Source organism: Neospora caninum, chromosome V (assembly GCF_000208865.1).
Source record: "Neospora caninum Liverpool complete genome, chromosome V".
Taxonomy (NCBI): Eukaryota; Apicomplexa; class Conoidasida; order Eucoccidiorida; family Sarcocystidae; genus Neospora; species Neospora caninum.
The window spans coordinates 2,614,945-2,624,795 of NC_018391.1; positions in this window are offsets into that span (position 1 = coordinate 2,614,945).

Below are 9,851 nucleotides of genomic sequence, written 5' to 3' on the forward strand. Positions count from 1 at the left end.
TTGGGGGGGGGGGCGGAGCGTGCCGTAGCAAGGGTACGGAATGTGGCTGAGTGCGGCAAGGACCCAAGGCAATTTTCTTGAGAGTCGCAGGCACCGAAAGCCAGGCGCAATGGGTAAACCGCGCCGGCTTTGCGTGGGCGATCATGAGTGCATGGCTCCAGTCCGGTCCCGCGTGCTCTCTAGCGAGACAGAGGAGTCCTGATTTCGAGAGCTACAGGAGGGATTGGCGATCCCTTGCTCGTGAAGAAAGCACGGGGAGAGCCGTCCGTCCAGAAACAACGACACGTCTCTCCTCGGGTAAGCTCCGATCGCGTGATGCGGTGAGCGGGATTTTTCGCTGCGGGAAAGACAACTCCCCGGCAGTCCATGCAACAGAAAAAGACCGGGAACACAAGACCAAGGAGAGCCTCATCTTGGAGTGAAACGGAAGACGCTGTCTGAAGAGAGGGTTCTCTACGGAACGGCGTCTCCACGTGTGTGCGCACGATTCGTCGGTGTCTGTCCAGCAGGAGATGAGCGAGGAGACAAACAGCGACGGAAAACAAAAAGCAGTGTGGTCTCACGGTCAGTCGACTTGCTGAGAAGATCATTTCGGGCTTCGTCCTTGAGCAGCTCCCTCAAATGCGCCTTGTCAAGCTTCTTCTTCGCCTCCTGCAGCTTGCCGTGACTGGCACATTGTTCCAGCTGTGGCGCCCCCATTCTGCGAATTGACCCGTTTGCAAGAACACTCCGAGAGGAAAAATCGCCAGAATCCCTCTGGTTTTCGCCGCGGACTGCGCTAGCGGTACCAACAGAAAAAAAGGAAGGAAAATGCAAAAGATCCACAGATAGGAAAAAGAGTGCGCAAAGGCAAAGCTTTAACAGTATATCACGACGCCGGCAACGCGCTGGACCAGAAAACGGACACGGTTCCGCAGTCGCGCACACCGCACCGTTTGCGCTGTGAAGTTGCACAGAGGGAAAGGAGAACGTTCTTCCTCATCGACGTGTTCCGCCGACTCCAGGATGTGCTAGCTCCCATAGTTCGCACACGTCCAGTTCCAGCACACGCCCCCCGTTGAGAAAGGCAGCAGGAGGGGCGGCGTTGACGCAAAGCAGCGGGAAACGATGCAGCGTGAACCGCACTGGAGGTGGGCGGAGCCGAACTCGTCCAAGCCGCCCGCAAACCTTTAACCAGTGTATTGTTCGCAAAAAAAATTCGCACAGTGCACGATAGGAAGGCAAAAAGGTACTCCCGAGTTTCTCCGGCGAGAATTTTCGTTCCAAAAACGCGCTACAGACTCACAGTTCCTAAACTCTCCACAAGCCTTTTGGAGTGTACGTAAGTTCCCCTGCCACTTGCGGGCGGCGCAGTCCCATCTTCTGCACACTAGACACGAGAATCGGCAGGGCGCAAGGAAATGGTGACAGTCGTTCGTTTAGCCACAAAATGACAGGCAGAATGAAGTGGGCAACGATAGCCAACTGTTCCGCGTATCAGTTGTTCGAGGCATCCTGGCAAGCAATCCGTACTGCGTTGCACGTGTCCGCCATGCAGGACACGCGTCGTTTGCTTCCCGTACACAGACTGTCGTCGGCAGCACGAACTGAGGCGTCGCCAATTTGGGGCACCAGAAATTTCAGGGAGTCAAAGCACTTCACTAATCGACATCCTGGGGGAATTAGTTCACATTAGTCAATGCAGCATGCGCAGGTCACCGCGTCTGTCGTGGGGCACTGAAGTGCCGAGACGCGGCGGGAGGGCGGCGACTCGTCGGAGACGGATCTCGCCTCAAGTCTATGTGCAATTCGTGCGTCTCAGTGGCTACAGTGTTGGCGTAGATGCCCAGGAGCTCAGCAGGCGTAGAAGTGTTTGCTAGAGGGGATGGGGCCTACGTACCCTGTCGATGATGAGGGAGGGAGCAGTTGCCCAGCAGCAAGCAACCGTCTATCCCAGAAACAATTCGCGAGATTCCAGAAACACCGTTTCTAGTGGTTGATGGACATGGGTAGCGGCATCTGCGGAGGGAAACAGCTCTGAAAACAAGCCAGAAAGAACGGCTGTTGAGTTCTCTTCAGAGCAAATCTAGAGTGCGGCTCAAAAACCCGGATGACTCTTCGTGCTGACCCTGTCGAGAAATCTCCCCAACTAGTGAAGGACACTAGGCGTTGAGAGGACAAAACAGTCCGACGTGGGGTGCTGCTGTGAGTACCGCAGGAACCTAGAAAAAGCAAGAGATGTTGATGTGATGCAGATCGAGAACGCAAGGTCAAAAGGGTAAAAACAGGCGGAGTTCACCAGGAGCCACGCAGAATGAGGATGTGACGGGAGTGGGACTGCGGAAAAAGTTTATCGGACAACAGGAAGCAGGAGAAGGCCGGAAGGCCTCCTCGTGTTAAAGTGTTCGTGAAGGCAAATGCATATATCCACTGCTCCAAGTCTGGGGCATCATGGGTCGCCCCGGCTCCTCGACAGTTCCGCGGGGAAAGGCAAAACTCGAAGCAAAATGCCAAGAGGACCAATCTATTCTGCTGCCACATCGATACTGTAACGTACGTTAACAAGATATACTTGTTTCATACATTCCGTGGCACTAGATTAAAGTTACGGAGGCAAGCTAGCATGCCCTGTTGAACGTCCTTGCTTTGGTCGCACCTCTGTCCGCCCCAGCTCTCGAGACGAGTGGGTTCTTGCATTGCTCACTATCCGTTCAAAGAAGTGAGCAGGCGGACGATACTATTAATGTCCACCCGCCTTGTCTCCCGCAAAACCCTCAACGCAACGTCGTTTTCATCAAGTCCTCGGCACACTTGCCAGGAGGTCCAATTCGTCGTTTTTTTCTTTTCTTGTCGATTTCACCAGTTTAGCACTTCAAAGCGTTCTCTTGCCTTGGGTTCCTATGTCATACGGACGATCGAGGAATCACTAAGATCGCGTTTCTGAACGGAGGCTCCAGTGAACAATCGCACACAGCTTTGTTTTGTAGGATGGGCTCGTGTATTCAGCAGGCTCTTTTTGTGGATTGTTGCAGTCCTTTGCGAGTTCGGGATCTTTTCCGTACTCGCAGCATAGGGGAGACTCTTGCCGACACTGAAGTGAACTTGTCGTAGCTAATTGCTGAGAAAGAAAAGCACCTTGCAGATTCTGCGAATAAGGAAGGCTCCTTTCGTTGATGGACAGAGGCACACGAGAATTCCCGAGCGGCCAACGTGAAGGCCAGCATGGGGTGGTGTGCCCATCGTACCGTGCTCCGAATTTGGTTGGTTGCTAACTTTTCCAAGGTCCGTGATCCCTTTTTCAATTCCGGTTCTGTGAAAAAGAGACGCTAAGTGTGGGCCAGCGTCACAAAATCGGAGCGGGAGCGTGCATGTGTCTAGCGGAGAAAAGTGCTCTTGCTGAACTGCCGGTAGCCACTCTAGATAAGAGGCTTCTAACTGGCCTCACGGCTTTTCTTCTCCAAAAATTTCTCCAGAATGTCTCAAGTATCTTCGTAGAGATCTGTCTGCACGATCGTCCGCAGGCAGCGTCCTTCCCTTCTCTCAAGACTCTCGGGTGGATAGTCCGCCAATCGTTTTTCTCGTACCGTGAAAAATCTAAAAACACAGAGCGGGATATGCCATTCTACGTTTTTCACTGTAAAAAGCGCCATCGGTGAGTCAGGGAGGAGGCCTTCTGCGCCACTCTTCTTTACTGTTTAGGGCCCGTGTGTCCCAGCTTCGAAAGGCACCACTCTCCGAGCGAGTTGAGCACAGACATCGCAACAAATTTCCACAGCCTGCAATGCCTAATACACACTGAACGAACGTCTCTTTCGACACGAAGGTGCTGACTCATAAAAAAGTCATTAGTGAGTCACAGCCACCACCAACGAAAGTTGGGCCGAGTTCCCTTTTTACGGGTCATGGTCCTGCAGTGCCTCACTTCGATAGACTACTCGAATGACCCGTTCGAGCATATGGTTTTGTATCTTTTGTTTTCGCTTGTTGGAACTAGGGAAAGTCCTTTGGTCGGGCCTGTGTGTGAGCCTTCCATGTCGCGAATGCCTGAGACGAAAGCTCTAAACGGACGTATGTTTGGTACGTCCGATCCGTAGACAAAGAAGGGGGCACTTCATCGCAAAAAGGCTTCAGCGGCAGACGTGCATGAAACTCCAAAGGAACAAGTTGCCTTCGTGGCAGAACAGCTGCTGAGCCGCAAAATTTGTTTCGTCCCCACACGAGTTCTTCACGTTACCACGGCCACAACCAACAGGCGCATAATAACACGGGGAGAGCTTTGCATCAGGCTGCTGACTTCTTGGGCACTTCCCCGGTCTGGGACTAACAGCGAATCTGGTGTAGTGAGAGGACTGGCGAAAGCAGACTCAGGGGCGCCTCACCACTTGGACGACCTGCGCACAAGTCGCTTGTTCGTGTCTTCTTGGCGGCGTGTCGTCACCACTGGTCCCCTTCCTTTTTTCTGTGCTTGTCCTCGTTCGTGTTTTGGTGCCTTTTGCCTGCGACGATGCCGTCCGACACGGCGCCTTTGAATTCTGCGCAAAGCAGCAGTTCGCCTCGGAATACTACAGAGCCGTCACGTTCCATGACTTCTGCAAATCCAGCTGGACTCAGCACAGGCGACACTTCTTCTTCTCCTTCGACGGCAGGCCGGAGAACAGCGAAGCGCACTGGTGCCTCAGGTCGGCACGGCCGCACCGACATGCCCACGGGCCCTGACGCTCAATCGTCATCTGCTTCCTCACCTTCCCCAATCCGTGCCTTTGGCACCAGTAAAAATGAGTCTCTTTTTCAGCCGAGCCAGGCGTCCACAAAGGCCGAGGCATCTTCCCCAGGGAAGAGCAACACTAACGCGGAAACCGCGGCGACAACCCAGCAAAGGAATTCTGCTTCCACTCTGGGAGGAAATCTCAGTCCAGCTGCCGCCCGTGCTGAGACACGGCTCCCACCTACACTGGAAGACACTGGGAAGTCTGAAGCGCAAAGTCCCAAAATGCAACCTTCGGCTCCGAAACTGGCGAGGTGGCCTAGTCGATTGAGGGACACATACAGAGGCGCAGAGCCGCCTCTCGTTCCAGGTCTGCTCCTCTCCTCTCTTCCATCTCAACACCCGCACCAGGCGTTCCTTGTCAACCAGGGAAGCACAGAGGCCGAGGTAAGAAAGACCAAGGGGTGTCCTAGAGAACGATAAAATGCGAGACTGGGGTATTTTTGGGGCGGCAGATGGTGGGCATCCGGTTGGGGGCCTTGCATGCTGTGTGGTTCGCCAGCAACAGCTTAGAGCAGGCAGTCCTGTGAACTCGTGACGCAGCACAGTTAAGGAAAGGCATAGTACAAGAAAACTTGGGATTTTGCGGAGAGATAATAGGAAAAAGGTGAACGGCAAAGAGGAAGATGGCTTTCTACAGGCCTGTCGAGTTGCTCTCTCCTTGTATGGTTGGAAGGCTTACAAGTTGTCTTTGTGCCCGGTCTCGCTGCCTTCTCAGGTTCACTTCGTTGGCGAGCTGGAGGCAGGCTACGGCTTTCGGACTTCTGATGGGTTGTTTTGTGAGATTTCTTTCGAGGCGGGTCAGTCTGCCGCAGAGACACTTCCGGCGTGGCACATCTCTGCACTCTTTCATCTTAGGATATGTGCGTTTGCGTCAAGAGATAGATAAAAAAATATCAAGCTATGTCGCCCACGAAGAAATCCATAGGTGCTTATCTATTCACACGAAATGACAGAGGCGGTAGGAGGCCGAACTTCCGCAGGTTTCTCCGGGTCGAGCCAACGGCCCACGACCGGAGACAGAGTGAGCAGACTGAAGAATGCTTATTCAGATTGCAAGGGTTTTGCCCCTTTCCCCTTTGTTACGCTCTTCTTCAGGAAACCACTGGCTTAGCCTCTGTAAGGCAGCGGATCAACGCCACCAAACCCAGACGGCCTACGGAAGTGTAAGGATATCCCGCCTGTTTCTCCGTCCACTTTATCTCCGGTTCCCCCCCAAAACTCACTATCGTCTCCTTCACTTTATCCTTCACACAAAAAACAAGACATGTGCACATGTACATGCATAATGATGTGCAAAACACCTACAAACAACACAACTTCTTTATCTGGGTCTGTGCTTTCTTCCGTGTGGACAGGCGACCGCGCCTGCTCTAGCCCCTACAAAGAAACTGCAAGATGTCCAGTCCACGAGCTCGAGAGCCAGCAGAGGAGCACCATCTTGTACTCCTCGATATGCGAATACATATATGCCTATACCTAGCTGTATTTGAATGCCCGTCCCAAACAGACACGCATGTAGCCCACACATCTTCGTATCCCGATTTTCCTCTCGCGGTCCCCGTAGCGCTATTGTGTTCCCCCCATTGTGCTGCCTTGTCGCGGCGCTAAAACGGCAACCCAGTGTTTCTCTGTTGTCTTCTCGCTCTTCTGTTTGTCATGCAAACGTCCCTCGTAGGTGGGAGATGTGTATCTCTGGAATCACCCTGTCGATCTACACTACGCGGTTTCGTCTGTGGTCGGCTGGCCGCGTTGCCGCATTTCTGTGTGGAAGTTGACAAATCTCGGGACGGTCGAAAATGGTGAGGCAGCCTACGCGCCTCGCGTTGTTCTTTTCTTCGCAAGGAGGCTCACCGAGACACAATCCAGAGATGAATCGACGATGACTCCAGGCGAGATCGATAAGGGGTTAACAACACAGATATTTCACACTTTGAGAGCGTTTCTGTTTCCGAGTACGTTCGGAGGCGAGGCACAAGAAGGAAAGAAGAGGGGGCGGCTCGGGGTAGAGACTGTGTGTTTTCTCCTCCCCAAACAGAGAACAGAGAGACGCCTCTCCCCTTCAGCCGGTCCCGTGATTCCCAGAAGAGATACAAAACCGGGAAAGCTACCGAGATACACTTTTTTGTCACAGCGTGGAACCGCCTCTGCAGCCCCCGCAAGGTTCCTGAAAAAGCAGAGGAGGGGGAAGGCACTCCAGTGACTCAGTTGAAAACTCGATTTGACAAGACTGCGCCTTTCCCTCCTCATCTTAGGACACCTTGAAACCAAGAGAGAAACTGTTTCGTGCGGCAGGAGCGGTCGTGCATCCCACACGTTTCCAGTTTCTTCCCCTTCTTTCGGAAGGAAACTGAGCTAAAGACACTTGCGAAGCGAAGACTGACAGAGGAGGCGGATGCAAGAGAGAGTAGAGACGCAGAGAGAAAGAGGAGACAGAGCAAGACAGAACGAAAGAGACAACCCGAGAGGAAGAAATCACGTGAGGGAGAACAAGAGCGTTGGACAGAAATCGAGAAACACAGCAGAGGACAGAAGCCAAGGAAACAGCCTCCTTTCAAGGTTTTGTTCTTCTCTGCTCCTGTCCTGTGTGTCCCCAATTGTCTCCGCTTGCGCAGTCGCCTACGGCACTGTGAGCCTCCCCACCGCTGCGGGCCACCACGAGTTCATTTGCCACACATGGACGCCACTAGGAACCTACAGCGAAGAATTTGCAGGTGCGGAAACAACAGAGGGATTCGCGAAGTGGGGGCCGCGGGCCCTTACACACCCGCCCATGTAGACACTGAATCGGAGGTTCTGTATCGAAAGATGCAAACGCAACTCGTAGGGAAAACGACTCTATCAACCTTTCGCCCTATGAATATATATATATATATATATATATATATATGAATCATTCCCGCGGTGTCTATCCAGATAACAGTGCCTATTTGTATCTCTCTCGGCATGATGGCGTGTGTAGAAATACGTACGCGCTTTCACGCACGTAACGCCAAAGGTATGCCTACGTAAGGTTCTAAGAATAACAGCCTCACTTTCACTGTGGAAACACCGAAAGAAGAGCCATTTCGCCGCCTCGTGAGGAAATGTCCCTTTCTCTTCTTTAAGCGTCCACGTCCGTTTGCCGCTCTCGGCGTGATCCGCCTTTGCTTTCTTCTTTCTTCTCGCGTCGTCACACTTCTTTCCCGAGGTTTTACCTCCCTCCAGCTCCTCCGAACGTTTAAAAGCCGAAAGCCGACTCCTTCCTGCCTGTTTGGCAAGCGGGTCTGGTGTCTGGTGCCTCATGTAAATTCACCTGTGACAAGGTCGCTACCTGCATCCTCTATTTCCACGCATGCGGTCTCATGCAAATGTCTGCATGCGCGCTGGGCTTAACCCGCCGATGCGCGGGCTCAAGTCGCCTTGCATGCAGAAGGCCATAAACAATTCGAACGGCCTTTCGCCTACGCCACAGAGCCACGCAGAATTTTACCACTAATGCGTGCAAACACTGGCGTGGGCGCGTTTCTCCCGCTCCCCACATATACGCCCACATCTGCTACTATACAATTAAAAAAAAACGAGAGCTTCGCATCCTCAGGAAACTTAAACATGACCTGTAAACATACGCGAATATATATACATATATATATATATATATGCATGTAGGCTTATGTGCATAGTCATATACTCACGCTGACACTCACATACGTAAACATATACATATATATATATATATATATATATCTGTATATATTCATATATAATGTCTACACATGCGAAAGATAGTTTTAGAATGTTTTGCCTGTCTGGAGAACCGTGTTCAGCCCTTTTCGTATGTGAGTCCCGCAGGCCGTCTTCTGGGTCGCCGCGTAGGCCTTGCAGACCTGCGTGTTTTGGATTCGCGGATTGGTGAAAGAATGAAGCTGACAACGCGAAGTAACGGCTGGGTGAAATTTACCATGGACATCATCATGCGCAACTTTGAATTTCATGGCCTCTCGACGAGTTCGTCGTTTCCGGCGATGACTTCGCTGGTCTTGCCTTCGCCTTCCCCGGCCTCTTCGCACCCTCCTGGTGGCCCTTTTTCCGGCTCCTCACCCTGCGCTGCATGCACTGCATGCACTGCATGCGCGCCGAGCGCCGCTCTCCAGGCGTCTCCACATGCCCCGAGTGCATGCACTTGGTCGCCGACTGGTGGGAGATTGGGCGAGGAAAGGACGCGAGAAGCGGCTCGGCGATCGAGAACCCTGGCCTACTTCAACACCTCCAGCAGCCTCCGAACGTCGCTCGACGGCGCGGCGCCTGTCGTCGAGGCTGTCACGGCTCGAGGCTTGTTCGCGCGAAGTGGAATCAGTTCTCTTTCGGAGCAAGGAGCTGACAAGAAAAGAGAATAGACAAGGAGCGCGAAGACAAGACGCAGACGATGGGCAAAGCGGAGAAAGAACGCGGGAGAGAAGGCCAACAGACCACCGCAGAGGAGAGGAAGGAAATGCGAGCAAGGGAAACGGGAAAAAGGAAACAGGAAAGAGACTGGCTCGATCAACGCTCAGGAAGAAGTCGAAAGTGAAAACAGAAAGCTTTGAGATGACGGCGAGAGAGGACCACAGTCCTGAGATCAAAAGTAGGAAGACGCAAAGAGAGGGAGGGAACAAGAGGACATCCACAGAGGCAATGCCGGTGAAGAGGGGATACACAGAACGCGAAAAGGGGGCTTTCTCCATGTGGAAAGGTAGCGACGCACCTCGACTTGACTCCGAAAATTTTTTTTCTTGGCGATTCCTGAGACGTCCCGCCGTAAGAGAGTGGTGTCTCCTCACTGCGTTCGCGCTTGACTCCTGTGACTCTGAAGACTCTTGGCTACTTCGTTTTTCTCTCGTCCACCGCGAGAAACACCTGCTCACATGCTAGTATGATCAATGTACTGGGGAGCGGTTAAACTATAGCCGCGTGGCGAATTATCCGTACACACCAGGCGACGCGCACTTCTCTGACGCACCCATCGAGCCTCCGTGTGGTGTCTCCCGCGCGCTCTCGCGTGTGCTTCTCCTCTCGAACGCCGCGTGGAGACTCCACAGAAGCTCGCCGGGTCTTGGTTCGTTGGGGGGGAGAAATCCGTTCTTCGCCT